The 22,390-nt window shown below is 38.1% G+C and overlaps 1 non-coding gene and 1 pseudogene across 1 annotated transcript; one reads left to right on the forward strand and one right to left on the reverse strand.

Annotated features, from left to right (window-relative positions):
* The window catches only part of LOC126033422 (baculoviral IAP repeat-containing protein 5-like), a 64,894-nt pseudogene that overhangs the window by 5,061 nt on the left and 37,443 nt on the right, over positions 1-22,390 (forward strand).
* Positions 13,551-13,657, reverse strand: LOC125995423 (U6 spliceosomal RNA). Its single transcript, XR_007490956.1, has one exon. It is a non-coding gene; the product is annotated as a U6 spliceosomal RNA (small nuclear RNA).

Below are 22,390 nucleotides of genomic sequence, written 5' to 3' on the forward strand. Positions count from 1 at the left end.
TGAGATCCAGTTTCATGTTGTGTCCGCCTGTGATTACTATCTAAAAAAAAAAAAAAGAAGGAAAATTAAGTAGGTTTTACAGACCTACTTAAATTTTCATAAGAGAAAATAGACAAGAGACAAATGATGCTGCCCATAAATAAAAAAAATCTGTTATTTTATTTCAAAAAATATTTATTGGGGCTGGAGTGGTGGCACAAATGGTAGGGCGTTTGCCTTGCACACTAACCTAGGACGGACTGCAGTTGGATCCCCCAGAGTCCCACATGGTCCCCCAAGCCGGAAGCGATTTCTGAGTGCATAGCCAGGAGTAACCCCTGAGCATCACTGGTTGTGGCCCAAAAACTATATATATATATATATATTCCTCTATCTTGCTTGGTGAAGCAAAGAAAACACCATTTTCAATGAAAAGTTGAAAGGGAAAATAATTTATAATTTCATTAATCTTTCTACCTTATTACATAAGAAAACTCTAGCTAAAAGTCTTTGTTCCCCTTGTCATCAAGCACTGAAAATACACAGAGAATAAATTTAATCTGTATAAATATACATATTTATATTTAACTCTATCAAGTTCTGTTTGAAAACTACAATATGTTTTAAGTTAGAAGTAACAATTTCTTAAGTTATGGCTAAAAATGGGAAACCAAGTTACAGAAAGATTGATTAAAAATATTTGTATCTTGGGGCCGGTGAGGTGGTGCTAGAGGTAAGGTGTCTGCCTTGCAAGTGCTAGCCAAGAAAGGACCTCAGTTCGATCCCCTGGCATCCCATATGGTCCCCCCAAGCCAGGGGCAATTTCTGAGCACTTAACCAGGAGTGACCCCTGAGCATCAAACGGGTGTGGCCTCAAAAACAAAATAAAAAAAAATTCGTATCTTAGCCACACTCCCTGAGGAGTCAATTTACCATTCCAGAACATTTTGCCTTTTCATTCAGTAAGGAAAGTTCTAAAAAGCATAATTTTACTGGAAATCCCATAAGCTTTAGAGTCTAATTGGTTAAAATCCAGTTCACAATTTACTCATTTGACATTTGTAACAAGTCATTTACATATTTTTTATTTTTGGGTCACACCAAATATACTCACAAATGTGCTTACTCCAGGCTCAGTGCTCAGGAATCACGTCTGTTGGGGCTTGGGAATCTATGGGGTGCAGGGATTGAACCTGGAGCACCAGTGCAAGAAGACCCTACCTTGTATTATCTCTCTTAACTCCAATAAGTCATTTATTCTCACTAAATTCCAATTTCCCATCCATAAAATATGCACTATGACTTTGCGCTAGAGTGATAGATAGTACATCAGGTAGGGCCTTGCATGCATTTAACCTAGGTTAGATTCCCAGGATCCCATATCATTCTATGATTTCAGGAAGTGTAATTCCTAAATGCACAGCTAAGAGTAACCTCTGAGTGCTACTAATATGGCCCAAATAATAATAATTTTTAAAAAAGTATTCTACAGACTCAGTCAACTCATCAATACCAAAATTGACTTCTATTAAGAATAATCCAACATCTATGTATAACACTTAAATATTCCACTTCTATGGGGCCGGAGTGATGACACAATGGTAGGGCATTTGCCTTGCACATGGCTGATCCAGGACAAGCCACAGTTCAATTCCCCAGCGTTCTAGATGGTCCCCAAGTCAGGAGCGATGATCTCTGAGCGCATAATCAGGAGTAACCCCTGAGTGTCACCACGTGTGGCCAAAAAAAAAAATTCTTCCTCTACTTGAATTAACATTAACTTGAATTAAGTCCTTAATTCTTTGTAACAGGTTTGTTACCAATCAGTGTATCCACTGTACTTCCTTAGTTCAACCAAGATTGTCCACAATAAAGTTGGGTTTTTTTCAGGTACAAAGTTGTTCGTGGAGCTTTAAACTTTGTGACTGAAAAAAAAATCTTAATATCGGAAACCACTAATTATGGAAGTGAAAGATGGGTCTTTCTTATTGATGGGGGTGTTAAGTAGTCATATATTTAGTGAAATTAAATATATGTATTATTCCCTAAGTCACAGCTATGCTACTATGGGCATAAATTTCAAAGCAACTCATACTAGCTCATTAAAGCACTTAAATGAGGAATCAGAAACATAATAAAATGAGGTGCCTATCTTGCATATACCTGATCTGAATTCAATCCCTAAAACTACATATGGCCCCAAAACAATGCTGGCATGATCCCTAAGCACAGAACCTGGAGTAAGCCCTATGGCCCAAAAGCCAAGGGATAAAAAGGGCTTCAGTGAGGAAAGTAAGTAAACTGATTTAAGTCAATAATAAATTGAAGTACTAAGATTTCCATCTTAAGGGAAATAGAAAAATGATCAGAATAAGTTAGAAGCAATTAATTTCATAAACATATAACATAAATAGGATTTAACTACAATATTTGTGAAAATTAGAAAATAAAGGAGATATATAGCACAATAACATTATTACATAAACAAAAATATTATTTTGCGTAGGTTTTCTAGTTATAATTTTCTAAGAAAGAAAACCTTGCAGTCTTCAGTCTTTTATCAAGAAATTCTAGGCAGAGGATGGAGCAATAGCACAGCGGGGAGGGCATTTGCCTCACAAGAAACAGACCCAGGTTGTCCCAGGCATCCCTTATTGTCCCTCAAGCAAGCCAAGAGTAACCAGAGTGCTGCTGGGTGTGGCCCAAACCCCCCCCCAAAGAAATTCCCAGCAGCTATCTGCATTATGAAATAGCTGAGGAAATACCCAAAACTACTAACACAGAAACCAGAAAGTCCGTTGTCCCAAACTGTGTTTGGGATGTAATACTTTTAAAAGATGAATATGTAAATTATATGAGGTTATAAAAATGTTATAGATTAGATAGCAATACATTACTGTGAAAGTTAAGATATTTAAAGACTATTAAATTTTCTTAGGGTGTTTTTTGGGGTGAGGGTCACACCCAGGGGTACTCAGGGATTACTCCTGGCTCTGTGCTCAGAAATTGTTCCTAACAGGCTAGGGGACGATATGGGATGCCAGGATTCAAATGGGTCCGTCCTGTATTAGCTGCATGCAACGCAACTGCCTTACCGTTTTGCTATTGCTCCAGCCCCCTAAAAACTATCAATTTTTATAATGTTTTGGCATATTATAGAAGTTAAACTTCTACAAAAGTAAACTAAATTAAAGCTGTAAAAACAAGCATAAGGCTTGATTTTACAAATATACAAAAGTTATCAAAAGTAACATATCAAACCAATAGTCAATACAGTAATTACCAAAATTTAAAAATAATTAAAATTTTTTCATGGACCAATGTTTGTAAATGCCCTGTATTCAGATCAGTACTTAATCAATTTTCTAAAGAACAAAAGACAAAATATGAGTACAAACTATGACCTAAGTAGTGTATCCAATCTGCCTTCACTCCAATCCCCACTTGATATCAAAAGAATCTATTGTCCTTGGAAACCCAAGGCAGCTGGAAAAATAATCCAGATAACAAATACAAATCCATTTCATAAGTGTCATAAAATAGTATTGAACATCTTTATGGAGCACTAGAAGTGATATCACTGTGTTTGCAAAGAGGAGGTACTTTAATTGATGTATATAGAATTTTACATTACAATAATACTAGAAATAATTCAAATTTCCATGAGTTACTATGCTTTTCTTTCTTTTTTTTTTTTTAAATCTGACTCCAGTTTTATTTAGTTTTTTACCTTGGGAATACTATATCTAAGGGTTCATTACTATAGAAATGTTGGAGTGCCATCTGCTGGTTAACATGCTTCAGCGCCCCCCCATGTACCTCTATTTTCAAATATAAAAATATTACATTACCATTTAATTTTGAAATCTGAATAAATCTTTAAAATTATCTATTTCAGTACACTTAGTATATTTTTGCTTTAGCCACCATTATTTATAATACAAATGTTGATAGGGATACATGCATATAAAATTCCAACATTTTCCCAGAGTGTACTCTCTTTATTTCTATTTTTTAAGTGCTTATTTGTTTGTTAGACCAAACCCAGTTATGCTCAAGGCTCAATCCTCCCTCTGTGCTCTGAAATCACTCCTGGCAGGACCATGGGATCTTATGAGTGCCAGAAATTGAATCCGGGTAATCTGCATACAAGACAAGCACCTTACCTGCAGTACTATTTCTTCAACCCCAGTACACTGCTTTTAAAGAAGACAAAATAACTCCTTACCAAATTGCATTTGCAAAACACACATACCCCTTCCATCTCCAAACTCTGTAAAGAAGACGCATAAAGTTAAACTATCTAATTTTTAGACAGATAAACATATAAATGCCTTAATAACATTCTATAAGGCTTGTTTAAACATTTACATAAAGCTCATTTCCCATAAAAACAAACTTTAAAAGACAATTTACTGCTATAACAACTGACTGGACTTTGAGGTCAGACCTAATTCACCCAACTAAACTATGCATTAAAAAGTCTTACATAGGGTGGACTACTGTGAATCAATTTTCTAAAATGTAAATAAGAACAGAAATCTGTATAGAGATTGTAGAGTTACTGTAATAACTTGTGAGGCACATATAATGCCCAACAATGCCAGAAAAAAATGAAGGTCTAAGCTAGAGTTCAAATATTACTTCAATTATGTTTCCTAACTCATCCTCATTAAAACTAAAAACTGTAAACAGATCTTCTTCATTCATCTTAGATACGTATAATTCATAAGCTCTAAAATATTTCATATGTTTAATTTCCATTAAAATGCAAATGTAGGAGCTGGAGAGAATACAATGGGTAGGGACTCACTTTCCAATACAGATGACCTGAGTTTAATCTTCAACATCCTATATGGTCCTTCTCAGGTGTAATTCCTGAATGCAGAGCCAGTGTAGCCCCAACAGTTTAAAAAAAAAAAAAAGCAAATGTAAGGCAATGGATCATACTTCTAAGGCCTTGCTACTTAAAAGTATAGTCCACAGATGCAACTCTATCAGCATAATTTTGAGCTTATATATTGCAGATTATGTATTGAAGAATCTCAGACTCCATCACAGATATATCAAATAAGAATCTCCAATTTGAGCAGGAAAGATAGTACAGCAGGTAGAGTGTTTGCCTGGCAGGTTTGATCCCCAGCATCCCATAGGGTTCCTGAGCCTGTTGGGAGTGATTTCTGAGCACAGAGCCAGGAGTAACCCTTGAGCACTGCTGAGTGTTGCCCAAAAACAAAAATAAAAGAATCTACAGTTTAACAAGTTCCTGAGTGATGAAAATTCAGACCTAAAATCTGAGAAGCATTTCTGTAGGAGAGGCAAATAAAACCTGAACTTCATTGATTAAGTTTATAGAACTAGCCCTATTAAATTTAAGTTTTAGTTATTAAGTGATAAAACTTTTTTCAGTTAATTCAAACTCCTCTGCATGACAGCTAACACAACATACAGCCCTTTTTTAAAAATAGGAAAATATTTTACAAACTATGTCATTAATTAAATTATGATCCAAAGACATAGAAGACAAATTATTTCAACAGAATTTGTGTGAGGCCATAAAAACTAAGGGTAGTTTTCTTGCTTACTTTCAAGAAGAATAGCTAATTAATTAACTAAAAGATGTGGACACCAAGAGCATAGCTTGAAGGGACAGTGAGATAACCACTCTTCCTCAGAAAACAATACAAATGCAATAAAGAGGACACAGTCACATTTTATTGCACAGTGGATGGAGAAGTCACCCATAGAAGCAACTGTAAGCAGGGCAAGGGACACAGGCAGTGAGGCACCCATAGACCTTAAAGGAGGGAAAGCAAAGATCATGTGAGAGTGAACATCTTTAATACAAGTGAGACTCATATAGGATATTGGGGTGCTCCTCAAAAGCTGACTACAGCAAGGAGGACAACAGAGAACATACTCTAGCCTCTAGACACTATTCCCATCCATATCCTTCAGAATTCATAAGGACCCCTAAAGCAGACTGAACGTATACAGACTCTATAAGATCCTGCCTACCAGGATCTTGCCATAAATACAAACCATATGCTCTTGGACAACACATTCTCAACAGCAGCTGGACCCCTCCATGTACCTCACATTCTGCTGACACTGCAACTATGAATATAAAATTTCTGTTCCTGCAGAAGCTGAAAAGTTTCTCTTAAAACAAATCTAATAAAATATAGGTCTACCTGCTAGAAGTAAAAATGAAATTCTAAGTCACAGATCCAGAAATATTAACAAATTTTAAACATAGGGAAATTTAAAATAACAATAGAAGCAAACCAAAATGTACAATATATGCGATCAGAGATTTCACCAGAATATGACATCACAATAGAATAACATTTTAGAATCTAATCTCAAAGACATGATAGAAAGATTACCTATTGCTATCAGATAGAAAGTTCAAAATTGCTATATTAACTCGTCAGCTAGACTGACTCATAAAGTCAGGTCAATGCAAAACAAAAAACTCGGAAAAATAAACTAATGAGGTTAGAAATAAAAAAAACTATCAGAAGCTTGAAATGGAGGATTTGTGGAGAAAATAACAAATATTCTTGGCTTTGTTTGATTTGGGGCCACACACATTCATGCTCAACGACAACTCCTGACTCTATGGTCAGGAGTGACTAGTGAAAGTGCTGGAGGATCATATGTAGTACAGGCATTGAATTGAGGTTGGTTAAATGCAAGGCAAATGCTATACTCTCTCTGGCCTAAAAATAATAAAGACTCTTGATGTGAAGAGCTAAATAAAAATAATAAAGGTTCTTGATGTGAAAAGCCAATAAATGAATTCAAAAGTTCTAAGAATTTGGAAACATAGTAGTCCAAACAGTTAATCAAATCAGTGCACTTAAAATGAGTAATACACAAATAGACAAGAAAAAAAGAGGGATTTCCCTGACCCTAAAAAATGGAGGGGGGAATTCTACAGGAACTATCAAACTGAAAAAAAGAAAGGTAACATAAGAAGAATGGGTAGCAAGGTACATAATTCAATGGTACAAAGCATGCTTCCCATCTATGAAGTCAAGTGTTCAATGCCAATATCAAAAAAAAAAAAAAAAGAGAAATAAAGAAAATAAGAACAAGTATTCCAGAAAGAACAAGAGAAGGTAGTGTAGTAATTTCAATATATTCAATATTCTAAATATACTTAAAGGTTAATTTATTCAAAGAAAAATTAGTAGATTTCCCACACCTGGGGGAGGAACTGAAACTAACCAAATATCTGACTACTTAAATGTAAAGAAACCTATGAGGTAAAGTTATCAAAAGTCCAAGAAAAAATATTTGACTGGGGAAAAATAAAAAGCAACATATACATGTATCCCCATCAGACTTCTCAACAGAAACGATCCTAAAAAGATAAAATGACAAATGCAAAATACTCAAAAATGAAAACTGGGGCCAAAAAGAGAATATAGAGGGTAAGGTGTTTCCTTACCAAATCTGATTCTAGACACTACATTTATTTGGTCACCTGAGCACCATTGGAATCATCCCTAAATACAGAGCTTAGGAAAGAACTTTGAGCATCATCATTTAGCCCCAACACTCAAATAATAAATAATGCCAACAAATAGTACAATATCCTAAAAGATAGCCAAATATGAGGGAGAAACAAAGACATCAAATGAATTTGCCAATAGCAAATTTCTTTTTTTTTTAATAATGTCTTTATTTAAACACTGTGATTAGAAACATGATTGTACCAAATCATTATGCCAATGTTCAGGGTAAAAGGCCTAATTACATTTGTGTTCCCATCTCTATTAGATAAGAACTTGTTTGCATATGTATTATTTTCCCATTTTAATGTGCCTATGCAAAAGAGAATCAATGCCACAAAATATTGTTGGTGCATCTGGGGGCCAAAGAATAAAGTCCAACATTTCCTGTAACTTGGTATAAACGTTAAATCTATACAGAGTTATTCTTATACCAGTATTGCTTATAAAACAGATCTCATAGAGGGAAAAATCAAACAATCAAATAACTAATCTAGTGGGCAAAATTGTCACTATATGAGGATATTCGAAAAGAGTTATAGATGTTAAGGGAATACATCTGAGATATACAAAAGAGATACATGTGACCCTTTTATGTTTTAAAAAGAAAAAAAAAAGAAAGAAAACAAGGGTATTTGAAGACAACAGGTGATATTTGAGGCCTTTTACCCTGAACATTGGCATAATAATTTGGCTCAGGCCTCAGAAAAATGGGCATCGCCCACACACACCTGAACAATGGATACCATCTATGGAAACAACCACAATTGTCTTTAACATTACCAGGATCCAAGCCTCTACCAGAGGCTACCACTGCTTTGGCATTGACTTACTCCAAAGATTGCTCCCAACACCCAGGCGACTCAGCAATAGTCTGCATGCAGGGCAGATCACTCCGCATTTAATGATATATGCTGAAACTAGAGGATGCTCCACATCAGCCTGACATCGATGAAAGAAATGCACAGAATCCAGAGTCTTTAAATATAAGAGTCTGATACCAACAATAGCTAAAGTGTGAAAAAGGTTTCACCGGGACCTTGAGAATAACTGGAGTTGGATAGACTGGTATGCCTGGAACCCAGAGTCTGTCTTACGCCAATAAATTTCTGGGGTGAGGCCTTTTTGTAATCAGGTCAAAGATTTTTTTTTCCATTTTCTACATTTTCTGGACCTATGCAAACATTGGCGATTGCCACTATCACACCTTTACTATATTTTTTTTACTCATCCTTTAAGGAAAAAAAATACAATTTACTGAACTTAAAAACAAATTACTGTAGTAGAATGCCTGTCTCGAATACAGGCAGGGGAAGGGAAGGGGGGAGGGGGTAATGTTGCACTGGTGAAGGGGGGTGTTCTGGTTATGACTGTAACCCAAATATGATCATGTTACTTAAATAAAAAATATATTTATAAAAAAAATGATTGTAGTTGGGTTTCAGTCATACAAAGAGCATTCCCCTTTACCAGTGCAACATTCCCACCAACAATGCCCCCCATTCTCCTTCACCCCCACCCCCCTGCCTGTATTCGAGACAGGTATTCTACTTCTCTCACTCATTAACATTGTCATAGGAGTTGTTAGTGTAGTTATTTTTCTTTTTTTTTTTAACCATGACAGGCAATACCAATGACTAAATCAATTCATTACAAGTTTGTTCACTCTAGGCTGTTAATAGACGGGAAAGAGGCAATAAACTTTTTGGAGTTAGATGTACACTGTTTACTATTTGGGTAATCTGACTTCATTTTGTCCTTTTTGGCAAGTATTTATTTATTTTTTATTAAAAAATCTTTATTTAAATACTGTGATTACAAACATGATTGTAGTTGGGTTTCTGTCACAAAAAGAACACCCCCCCTTCACCAGTGCAATATTCCCACCACCAGTGCCCCCCATATCTGTCCTCCCCGTCCCTTGCCTGTATTTGAGACAGGCATTCTACTTCTCGCACTCATTAACATTGTCATGGTAGTTGTTAGTATAGTTATTTTTCTAACTGCACTAACCACTCTTTGTGAATAGCTTCATATCATGAGCCAGTCTTTCCAGCCCTCATCTCTGGACATTATAACAATAATGTCTTTTATTTTTCTTAAAACCCATAGATCAGTGAGATTGTGCTGTGTGTGTCTCTCTCTCCCTCTGGATTATTTCACTCAGCATAACAGTTTCCATGTACATCCTACACTGTATGGAAAAATTTCATGGCATCATCTCTCCTGACGGCTACATAATATTCCATTGTGTAGATGTACCACAGTTTCTTTAGCCATTCATCTGCTGAAGGGCATCTTTGTGTTTCCAGAGTCTGGCTATTATAAAATAGCGCTACAATAAATATAGATGTGAGGAAGGGTTTTCGTATTTTGTTTTTGTGTTCCCAGGGTAAATCCTTAGGAGTGGGTCAATACCAAATTTCTATCTCCTTCAAGAAATATTGAAAGGAGCTCTTCATTCTTGATTGAGGGGAGGTGGGGAAGGGAAGGAAAGTCCACATAAAGAATTGAATAAGGATACAAATAAAACCAGAACACTAAAGTCATAGTATTATGAGAACTTTCTCATATATCAGTAGTCACCCTCAATGTAAATAAATAGGCACAAAGTGGCCAGCCCAACCATATGCTGTTAATAAGAGACTCCTTTAGATTATAAAGACAAAAGAATGGTTTAACATATGTAAATCAATCAACATAATACACCATATAAACAAGAAAAATAAAAAAAAATATGATCGTGTCAATAGATTCAGAGAAAGCATTCAATAAGGCCCAAAACCCATTCTTGATAAAAAAAAATGTCATTAAAATAGGAATGGAAGAAACTTTTCTCAATATATTCAATGCCATCTACCACAAGCCAATGACAAATATTATTCTTAATGGTGACAAACCAAAAGCCTTTCCTCTAAAACCTGGTACAAGACAAGGCCGCCCTCTCTCACCACTCCTTTTCAAAATAGTGCTGGAAATTCTTGCCATAGCGATTAGGCAAGAAAATATATGAAGAGCATCCAGATAGGAAAGGAAGAAATTAAGTTCTCACTGTTTGCAGATGACATGATAATATATCTAGAAAACTATAAAGACTCTACCAAAAAGCTTCTAGAAACAATAGATTCATATAGCAAAGTGGTAGGCTACAAAATTAATGCCCAAAAATCAATGGCCTTCTTGTACAATGATAATGATAGAGAAGAAATGAACATTTAAAAATAATCCCATTCACATTAGTCACACAAACTGAAATATCTTAGAGTCAACTTAATTAAAGAGGTTAAGGACCTTTACAAAGAAAACTACAATGGCCTGCTTCAAGAAATAAAAGAGGACAAATGGAAATGAAGACACATACCCTGCTCATGGATTGGTAGGATTAACATCATTAAAATGGCAATACTCCACAAAGCATTGTACAGATTTAATGCAATCCCTCTAAGGATACCCATGACATTCTTCAAAGAAGTAGATCAAATACTCCTGAAATTCATTTGGAACAATAAACACCCATAAATACCCAGAGCAGCCCTTGGGAAAATGAGTATGGGAGGTATCACTTTTCCCAACTTTAAATTGTACTACAAAGCTATAATCATTAAAACAGCAAGCTATTAGAATAAAGACTGACCATCAGATCAGTAAAATAGACTTGAGTATTTAGAAAATGTTCCCCATACAATCAATCAATTAGTCTTTAATAAAGGGGCAAGAAATGCAAAATGGAGCAAGGAAAGCCTCTTCAACAAGTAGTGTTGGAACAACTGGTCAGCTACATGTAAAAAAGCAAACTCAGGCCTTCATCTAACACCATGCACAAAGATCAAAGCCAAATGTATTAAAGACCTGGATATCAGACCTGAAACCAAAAGGTATATTGAACAACACATATGTAAAACACTTCAGGACATTGAAACTAAAGGCATCTTCAAGGAGGAAACAGCACTCTCCAAACAAATGGAATATAGATGAACAGAGATGAGACTATATTAAGCTGAGAAGCTTCTGCACCTCAAAGGAAATAGTACCTAGGGTACAAAAGCCACTCACAGAATGGGAGAAATTATTCACCCAATACCCATCAGAGAAGAGGCTAATCCTAAAATATACAAGTTACTGACAGAACGTAACAAGAAAAAAACATCTAACCCCATCAAAAAAAAAATGAACAATTTCTCAAAGAAGAAATACAAATGGCCAAAAGGCACATGAAAAACTGTTCCACATCACTAATTATCAGGGAGTTGCAAATCAAAACAACGAGGTACCATCTCATGCCACAGAGACTAGCACACATCACAAAGAACAAGAACAATCAGTGCTGGCGGGGACGTGGGGAGAAAAGAACTCTCATTCTCTGCTGGTGTGAATGCTGTCTAGCCCAACCTTTATGAAAAACAATATGGAGATTCCTCAAAAAACTGGACATTGAGCTCCCATATGATCCAGCTACACCACTCCTAGGGATATACCCTAGGAACACAAAACTGCAATACAAAAATCCCTTTTTGGGGCCGGAGAGGTGGCACTAGAGGTAAGGTGTCTGCCTTGCAAGTGCTAGCCAAGGAAGGGCCGGGGTTCGATACCCCTGGCATCGCAAATGGTCCCCCCCAAGCCAGGGGCAATTTCTGAGTATTTGGCCAGGAGTAACCCCTGAGCATCAAACAGGTGTGGCCCAAAAAGAAACAAAACAAACAAAAAAAATCCCTTCTTCACACCTATGTTCATTGCAGCACAATTTACAATAGCCAGACTCTGGAAACAACCAAGAACTGTGGTACATCTACACAATAGAATATTATGCAGCTGTCAGGAGATATGAAGTCATGAAATTTTCCCATACATGGATATACATGGAAACTATTATGCTGAGTGAAATAAGTCAGAGGGAGAGAGACACACACAGAATATTCTCACTTAACTATGGGTTTTAAGAAAAATAAAATACATTATTGTAATAATGCCCAGAGATGGAGACTGGAAGGATCAGTTCAAGATATGAAGCTTACCTCAAAGAGTGGTGAGTGCATTTAGAAAAATAACTACACTAACAACTACCATGACAATGTTAGTGAGAGAAGTAGAATGCCTGTCTCGAATACAGGCAAGGGATCGGGAGGACGGATATGGGGGACATTGGTGGTGGGAATATCGCACTGGTAAAGGGGGGGGTGTTCTTTTAGTGACAAACCCAACTACAGTCATGTTTGTAATCACAGTGTTTAAATAAAGATATTATTAAAAATAAAAATATTATAAAGACAGATTTAAGTAAAGAAATGTAAACTGGTACACCAAGCCAATAAATTTTTTAAAAGGCAAGAATTGCTACTTAGACAAGAATTGCTAAATAGACTTCAACCAAAAAATAAAAATATAGCAATAGGAAAAGTTTATGTTATATAGTGATATACATTATATAGTATTTAACATTATATAGTAATAAATGAGTGAACAAAGGACTAGAAAAATAGCTCAGTGGTTTGGAGTGCATATTTTGCATGAAGAAGCCAAGTTCAATTCCTAGTATCACTTGATCCCTTGAGCACTACAGGGAACAACTCCCATGCCTGAGTCAGGACTACTCCCTGAGCATCAATCAATGTGTGATCCAAAAGAAAATAAACCAAAAAATCAACACAACAGGGAGACTATGACAACTAGCATATATGTACTCAATGCAGCTGCTCTCAAGTATATAAGTAAATATTAACATATCTAAAAAGAAACATTGACAGCAACACATAACAGTAGAGGAATTCAACATCCCATTTATATCAATGTACAAATTATCCAGAGAAAACATCTCCAGGAAATAATAATCTTAAACAAACTAAAGGCAGAGAGATACAGATAATTCATATACTGTGCAAGTGATTAACTCTGGATCATCAGAACACCACTGGACACAGTAATGGAGGCCCTGCACACCACTGGGAAATCCCTGAAAGTGTACAAGCAGCACAACTTTCTGGCCCCTGCATTGAACTACCATACAATTATCACTGGGAGAAGCCCTTGGACCCCCTGAACACCACTTAAATAAAAAAAAAAACATATGATTAATTTTTGTGTGTCATTCTTTTGCAGGGGCTACACTAATCTTCTCTGTATCATTCCAATTTTAGTATATGTGCTGCCAAAGTGAGCACCCCATAAGATTAGCTTTTAAAAGACACAGCATGCTGCATTGTTTTCAAGTATTAAAAAAGTCTCCAGGATAGACAAGATGTTGGAATACATTCTATATAGTCTTAAATGTATAAACTGAATTTATATCAAGCATTTTTTTCAGATCACAATCACATAAAACTAGAAATCAAAAGAGGTCCCCCAAGCCAGGAGCAATTTCTGAGTGCAGAGCCAGAAGCAACCCCTGAGCATCACCGGTTATGGGCCAAAAACAAAACAAAACAAAAGAAATAAAAAAAAAGATAGAAAAACCACAAAGCTGTGGAGAATATACAACATACTATTTGTTATTGAGGCAATAAGGCAATTATAGGTGAAACTTAAAATACTTACGAGATAAATGAAAACAAAGAGACAATTTATCAGAACTTATGGGATACAACAAAAGCAGCAATAAGAGAGGTAAACTAATACACAAAACCTCAGATGGTTTAAGCATATTACACAATATTATAAAGCAATACTGAGATATTATAACACAAAACAATAGCAATTAAAACAGCATGATAGGGCCCGGAGAGATAGCACAGTGGCATTTGCCTTGCAAGCAGCCGATCCAGGACCAAAGGTAGTTGGTTCGAATCCCGGTGTCCCATATGATCCCACGTGCCTGCCAGGAGCTATTTCTGAGCAGACAGCCAGTAGTAACCCCTGAGCACTGCCGCCGGGTGTGGCCCAAAAACCAAAAAACAAAACAAAACAAAATAGCATGATAAAAGCAAATAACAAGATCAATGGGGGCTGGAGTGGTAGCACAGCGGTAGGATGTTTGCCTTGCACGCAGCTGACAGGTTCGATCCCTGGCATCCCATATAGTCCCCCAAGCCAGAAGAAATTTCTGAGCATAGAACAAGTGTAACCCATGAGTACTGCTGGGTGTGGCAAAAAAAAAAAAGATCAGTAGACAAAACTGAGATATCAGAAATAAAACAACACATATGTAAATAACCTAACTGAACAAGCTATCAAGCTGCTAAATCCTCCCAGGTAGATCAATATCTTGGCTGAAAATTCTGTGGCCTTCTCAACATGGAGATAGGCAGATTCCTCTACCTTCTAGATAGGTCCAGTAGCCACTACACCCCACCTCCTCTAACATATAAACACCCAGCTACACATCTACAGGAACATGAGGCTGCACTGTCAGCCATGTGACATCTCCTCCAAATTTCACAGTACTAATAGCCCAGTAGGGTTACAGAGCTATTAAATGATGGGAAAGTCACATAAGACCACTAGGCTCAATGAGCGAAAACAATACAGAAGGTTCAACCAGCACCAAGCAGTTCAATAAATCCTCAGACAATAACTTAAGGAACACCATTGTGAGATACAACAATTACCACAAATTGATTTTTATTGATCTACTTCCTGGTAATTCCATTTGCCGTGTGTGTGTGTGTGTGTGTGTGTGTGTGTGTGTGTGTGTGTGTGTGTGTGTGTGTGTGTGTGACAAGCAACATGAAGTAAATTTGTGCCTTCTAAGAAAGCAGGTTTGGGAAGGAGATTGGAAACTGGGAACTTTGGTGGAGGGAATGGTGAGATTGGTGTTGGAATATTGAATATCTGAAACAACTATAGAGTGAACAACTTTATAAATCATGGTGTGAAAAGAAAAGAATATATTGAATAAAACAACTAACCTATGACAAAGTAATCATGGATCTACAATAGAGTAAAGGGAAAACTGGAAAGTCATGTACAATAGAATGCAAATATGTCTAACACCATGCGTAAAAATTAATTCAAGGGACTAGAGCAATACCACAGTAGATTGAAGTATTTGTATTGCATGCCACTGATACAAATTTGATTCCTGAATGCCTAATGGTCCCCCTGTGCCTGAATGCAGACCCCTAAGCACTATCAAGTATGGACTAAATATATAATAATAATAATAATAATAATAATAATTCAAGGGGCTTAAAAGATAGAACAAGGAATAACCTGTCTGTCTTGCATGTGGCCAACCCCAGTTCATTCCCTGGCACTGTATACATATCTCCTAAGCACCACCAGGAAAGATCCCAGAGACAGATCCAGGAGTAGTTCCTAAACACCACCAGGTACAGCCTCTAGCATCCCCCCATAAAAAAAACTAGAAGTATGGGGGGGAGTAGAAGTACAACTCATATAAAACTAATTCAAGTGAACTAAAGACATTATGTAAGATGTAAAACCATAAAATACACATAAGAAAATATAGACAATATGCTTTGTTTAGAGACATGAGTTCAATGGCCAGAAAAAAAAAAAAAACAAGAATAAACAAGTGAGACTATATTAAAAGAAACTAGCATCAAATAAAAGGCATCCTACTAAATGGGGGAGAACATAAGCATGCAATACATATAACAAAGAGTTAAACCAAAAATACAGAAAGATCTCAAAAATTCAACAATGATAAACAATCTGTTTTTTTTAAACGACCTGGGGAAATATCTAAATAGCTACTTCTTAAAATTATATATACATAGATACAGAGGCCCATAGGTATATAAAAATGTGTATCATCTCCTATTATTAGGGATATGCAAATGAAAACAATAATGACATATTAACATGTACCTGTGAAAGTGACTCTTCTCCCAAAAACAAGAAGGGAATTTTTTAACACTATTGATTGGAATGTAAAGGCAGTTTCTTTTTTTGTTTGTTTTTGGGTCACACCCAGTGGTGCTCAGGGGTTCCTTCTGGCTCTGTACTCAGAAGTTGCTCCTGGCAGACTCGGGGTACCGTATTGGATGCCTGGATTTTGGCTGCTGCGTGTAAGATGCTCTGGCCGCTAAGCAATTTCATTATAGAAAATTGTATGACAGTTCCTAAAAATCAGAATGTAGAGACAAGTTGCTGTTTGCACTTGGCCAACTCCATAGACTCACATGGTTCACCTGAATTTTAACCAGATTATCAATAAATATGTACTGGCTGTTAAGTTTGTTTTCTGTGAAGATAAGAAGCTTATTAACTCTCATGTATGCAATGATTGGATGTGAGGAGGGAAAACATTATTTAACAGAAAGAATAAACACACAATACTTTGCAGCAAATCAGACAGGCAGCAGGCAGAAAGCTAATTCATACCTTCAACATCAGAGATATGAATTCTATTCATCCATGAGGACAAAAAAATAATAATCAAAATAATCAATTTTCTTTAGCATTTATTAAGAACCAGGTGCTGTACAAAGCACTTCAATGCATTACCTCACTTAATTTTATGATAATTACCGTATTTATTCGAGTATAATGTGCACCCCCTAATTTTCGATTAAAAATCGTTATAAAATTTTGTTTCACGGAGTGAGTAAGAAATGGCTGGATGCAGGGAGGGACTTCAGAGCATAAAAGCCGGCTATCCTTTGCAAAAGCTGGCTCCCTGTGTGTGACACCAGGCGGGGAAAATCCGCGAAAGTACACCGGCCCAGTGGGGCTCAGCTGTGAAAGACTGTGAGTGTGACCTGTCTATGTCTGTCTACTGTCCTCTTGCGTGAAACTCTTGCGAGTGGGGCAAAAAGAGCCTCCAGAAACCTCACTCGCCCAGACGCCATTTTCAGGGAGGGACTTCAGAGCATAAAAACCGGCTATCCTTTGCAAAAGCTGGCTCCCTGTGTGTGACACCAGGCGGGGAAAATCCGCAAAAGTACACCGGCCCAGTGGGGCTCAGCTGTGAAAGACTGTGAGTGTGACCTGTCTATGTCTGTCTACTGTCCTCTTGCGTGAAACTCTTGCGAGTGGGGCAAAAAGAGCCTCCAGAAACCTCGCTCGCCCAGACGCCATTTTCAGGGAGGGACTTCAGAGCATAAAAGCCGGCTATCCTTTGCAAAAGCTGGCTCCCTGTGTGTGACACCAGGCGGGGAAAATCCGCGAAAGTACACCGGCCCAGTGGGGCTCAGCTGTGAAAGACTGTGAGTGTGACCTGTCTATGTCTGTCTACTGTCCTCTTGCGTGAAACTCTTGCGAGTGGGGCAAAAAGAGCCTCCAGAAACCTCACTCGCCCAGACGCCATTTTCAGGGAGGGACTTCAGAGCATAAAAACCGGCTATCCTTTGCAAAAGCTGGCTCCCTGTGTGTGACACCAGGCGGGGAAAATCCGCAAAAGTACACCGGCCCAGTGGGGCTCAGCTGTGAAAGACTGTGAGTGTGACCTGTCTATGTCTGTCTACTGTCCTCTTGCGTGAAACTCTTGCGAGTGGGGCAAAAAGAGCCTCCAGAAACCTCACTCGCCCAGACGCCATTTTCAGGGAGGGACTTCAGAGCATAAAAACCGGCTATCCTTTGCAAAAGCTGGCTCCCTGTGTGTGACACCAGGCGGGGAAAATCCGCAAAAGTACACCGGCCCAGTGGGGCTCAGCTGTGAAAGACTGTGAGTGTGACCTGTCTATGTCTGTCTACTGTCCTCTTGCGTGAAACTCTTGCGAGTGGGGCAAAAAGAGCCTCCAGAAACCTCACTCGCCCAGACGCCATTTTCAGGGAGGGACTTCAGAGCATAAAAACCGGCTATCCTTTGCAAAAGCTGGCTCCCTGTGTGTGACACCAGGCGGGGAAAATCCGCGAAAGTACACCGGCCCAGTGGGGCTCAGCTGTGAAAGACTGTGAGTGTGACCTGTCTATGTCTGTCTACTGTCCTCTTGCGTGAAACTCTTGCGAGTGGGGCAAAAAGAGCCTCCAGAAACCTCGCTCGCCCAGACGCCATTTTCAGGGAGGGACTTCAGAGCATAAAAACCGGCTATCCTTTGCAAAAGCTGGCTCCCTGTGTGTGACACCAGGCGGGGAAAATCCGCAAAAGTACACCGGCCCAGTGGGGCTCAGCTGTGAAAGACTGTGAGTGTGACCTGTCTATGTCTGTCTACTGTCCTCTTGCGTGAAACTCTTGCGAATGGGGCAAAAAGAGGCTCAGAGGAGCACGGCCGCTCCGCTTCGCTACGCGGCCGTGCACTCTTTCTAAGGAAAGAACTCCATTGCAACAAGAAGGAAAAATCACACTAAGAACGGCGCTATATCACAGAAGCAAACATTTCTCTCTGGACTGTCTTCTCTGTTACATGCTCGGGCCTAAGATTTGACCCAGTGTGAGGCTTCATCCACGGAGGACTCCCCTCCCTTAGAGGCAAGTCAGCCCATCCAGAAAGGGAGGAGCCAGAGGAGTGTGCTGCCTACATCATATAGACAATGAATACCACTACAACACGTAGAAAAACCCACAATACAAATGTGACAATGGGGAAACAGCGCAGGCCAGCATCAGACATAGAGAATGAAGATGACAATTCTGAGGACCAGATAATGACTGAACAACTAATCAACCTCTCAGATAAGGACTTTAGACTAGCAATATGGAAGGTGCTCAACAGACTCCAAGAAACCATGGATCGAGTTGAACAGAACACTAATAAGAACCAAGAAAATATGAAGGCAGAAATGACAAAACTCCAAACTGAAATAACATGTCAACTAACAGGCCTGAAAAACTCAGTAAACGAAGTGAATGACAAAATGGATAAGCTCTGGGACAGGGTATCAGAAGCTGAGAATAGACTTGGTGCTGTGGAAGATGAGATACATAACAATTCCATACAGCAGGAGAGATTGGACAAAAAACTTAAAGCAAATGAGCAGACAATGGAAAAATTAGTCAAAGAATGGGAACAGACGAAAATAGAAGTCTATGATAAGATCAACAGAAACAACTTAAGAATCATTGGAGTCCCAGAGACCCAGGAAGAAAATTTCCAGGAAGAATCAATGGTCAAGAACATCATTAAAGAGAAACTTCCAGAGCTAAAGAATATATGTGATCAAATCCTGCATGCCCGAAGAGTACCAACCAAAAGAGACCCCAGAAAAACCACCCCAAGACACATCCTAGTCACAATGACAAATCCCACAGATAGAGACAGAATTCTGAAAACAGCAAGATCAAAAGGGGAAATCATGTTCAAGCAAGCTTCCCTGAGATTTACAGCAGACCTGTCACCAGAAACGCTCAATGCCAGAAAGCAGTGGTGGGATATTGTGACAAGACTGAATGAAATGAATGCTTCACCCAGAATACTATACCCAGCAAAACTCACTTTCCGGTTTGATGGAAGAATACATGGTTTCACAGACAAAAAACAGCTCAGAAACTTCACAGACACAAAACCAGTCTTAAGAGAAAAACTGAAAGACCTAATCTAAGACAAGACTACCCAAAAGACACACCAAATTTTGAAATAAAGATGGCGTTAAATCCCAGGACAATTCTTTCTCTCAACGTCAATGGACTAAATGCACCAGTTAAGAGACACAGAGTGGCTAAATGGATCAAAAAACTCAATCCAACCTTCTGCTGCCTACAAGAAACGCACCTGAATAGTCAGAACAAACATAGACTCAAAATAAAAGGCTGGAGAAAAGTTATCCAAGCAAACAACACCCATAAAAAAGCTGGAGTGGCCATACTAATATCAGATAATGCAAACTTTATACTCAGGAAGGTTGTAAGGGACAAAGACGGACATTTTATATTAATCAAGGGGTACGTAGAGCAGGAAGAATTCACTCTCCTAAACATATATGCACCGAATGAGGGGCCAGCAAAATATTTAATACAACTGCTGACAAATCTGAAAAATAATATCAACAACAACACAATAATTGTGGGGGACCTAAACACGGCTTTGTCAACACTGGACAGGTCAACCAGACTGAAACCCAACAAGAATATACTAGACCTGAGGAGAGAAATGGAAGAAAGAGGCCTAGTGGATATATATAGGACACTCCATCCCCAGAAACCTGGATACACATTCTTCTCCAATGTACATGGGACATTCTCCAGGATAGACTACATGCTGGCACATAAAACATACCTCCATAAGATCAAGAGGATAGAAATTTTGCAGACTACCTTCGCTGACCACAAGGCTCTGAAATTATTTGTGAACTCCAAAGGGACTCAGAAGAAACACTTTAACACCTGGAAGTTAAACAGCCTCATGCTCAATAACCAGTGGGTCCGAGATGAAATCAAGGAGGAAATAAAAAGGTTCCTGGAAACAAATGACAATAAAGACACAAACTCTCAGAACTTATGGGACACAGCAAAAGCAGTACTGAGAGGAAAATTTATAGCTTTGCAAGCACACATCAGGAAGGAAGAAGGAGCTTACCTGAGTAGCTTAATGACACAGCTAATAGAACTAGAAAATGCTCAACAAAAGGACCCAAGAACAGGAAGACAGAAGGAAATAACAAAGCTGAGAGCAGAAATCAACGAAGTGGAAACTCAAAAAACAATCCGAAAGATCAACGAAAGCAGAAGTTGGTTCTTTGAAAAAATAAACAAGATTGATAGACCACTGGCAAACCTAACAAAGAAAGAGAGAGAGAGAAACTTGATAACTCGTATCAGGAATGAAAAAGGAGAGATCACTACTGATATGACAGAGATTCAAAGGGTAATCAGAAACTACTTTGAAAAACTCTACGCCACTAAAAATGAGAACCTGGAAGAAATGGATAAATTCTTGGACTCTTATAATCTTCCACGGTTGAAGGAAGAGGATGTAGCATATCTAAACACCCCCATCACCATTGATGAAATAAAAACAGTAATCAAATGTCTGCCGAAAAACAAAAGCCCAGGTCCAGATGGATTCACTAATGAATTCTATCAAACTTTCCAAGAGGAACTACTGCCAATCTTGGCAAGACTCTTTCATGAAATTGAACAAACAGAAACACTTCCAAATAGCTTTTATGAAGCCAACATCACCTTGATACCTAAACCAGACAGAGACGCTACCAAAAAAGAAAATTACAGACCAATATCACTGATGAATGCAGATGCAAAGATCCTCAACAAAATCCTGGCAAATAGGATTCAATGCCTCATTAAGAAGATCATCCACTACGATCAAGTAGGTTTCATCCCAGGAATGCAAGGCTGGTTTAACATCCGTAAATCTATCAACATAATACACAACATCAATAACAAGAAAAATAAAAACCACATGATCATATCAATAGATGCAGAGAAAGCATTTGATAAGGTCCAACACCCATTCTTGATCAAAACTCTCAGCAAGATGGGAATGGAGGGAACCTTTCTCAATATAGTGAAGGCCATCTACCACAAGCCAGTGGCAAATATTATCCTCAATGGAGAAAAACTGAAAGCCTTCCCTCTAAATTCTGGCACAAGACAAGGCTGTCCTCTCTCACCACTCCTATTCAACATAGCACTGGAAGTACTTGCTATAGCGATTAGGCAAGAAAAGGATATCAAGGGAATCCAGATAGGAAAGGAAGAAGTCAAGCTCTCACTGTTTGCAGATGACATGATACTCTACTTAGAAAACCCTAAAGACTCTATCAAAAAGCTTCTAGAAACAATAGACTCATATAGCAAGGTGGCAGGCTACAAAATTAACACACAAAAATCAATGGCCTTTCTATACACCAACAGTAATAAAGAAGAAATGGACATTAAGAAAACAACCCCATTCACAATAGTACCACACAAACTCAAATATCTTGGAATCAACTTGACTAAATATGTGAAGGACCTATACAAAGAAAACTATAAAACTCTGCTCCAAGAAATAAGAGAGGACACACGGAAATGGAAACACATACCCTGCTCATGGATTGGCAGGATTAACATCATCAAAATGTCAATACTCCCCAAGGCATTATACAGATTTAAT

This window comes from Suncus etruscus, chromosome 17 (genome assembly GCF_024139225.1).
Source record: "Suncus etruscus isolate mSunEtr1 chromosome 17, mSunEtr1.pri.cur, whole genome shotgun sequence".
NCBI classification, from domain to species: Eukaryota; Metazoa; Chordata; class Mammalia; order Eulipotyphla; family Soricidae; genus Suncus; species Suncus etruscus.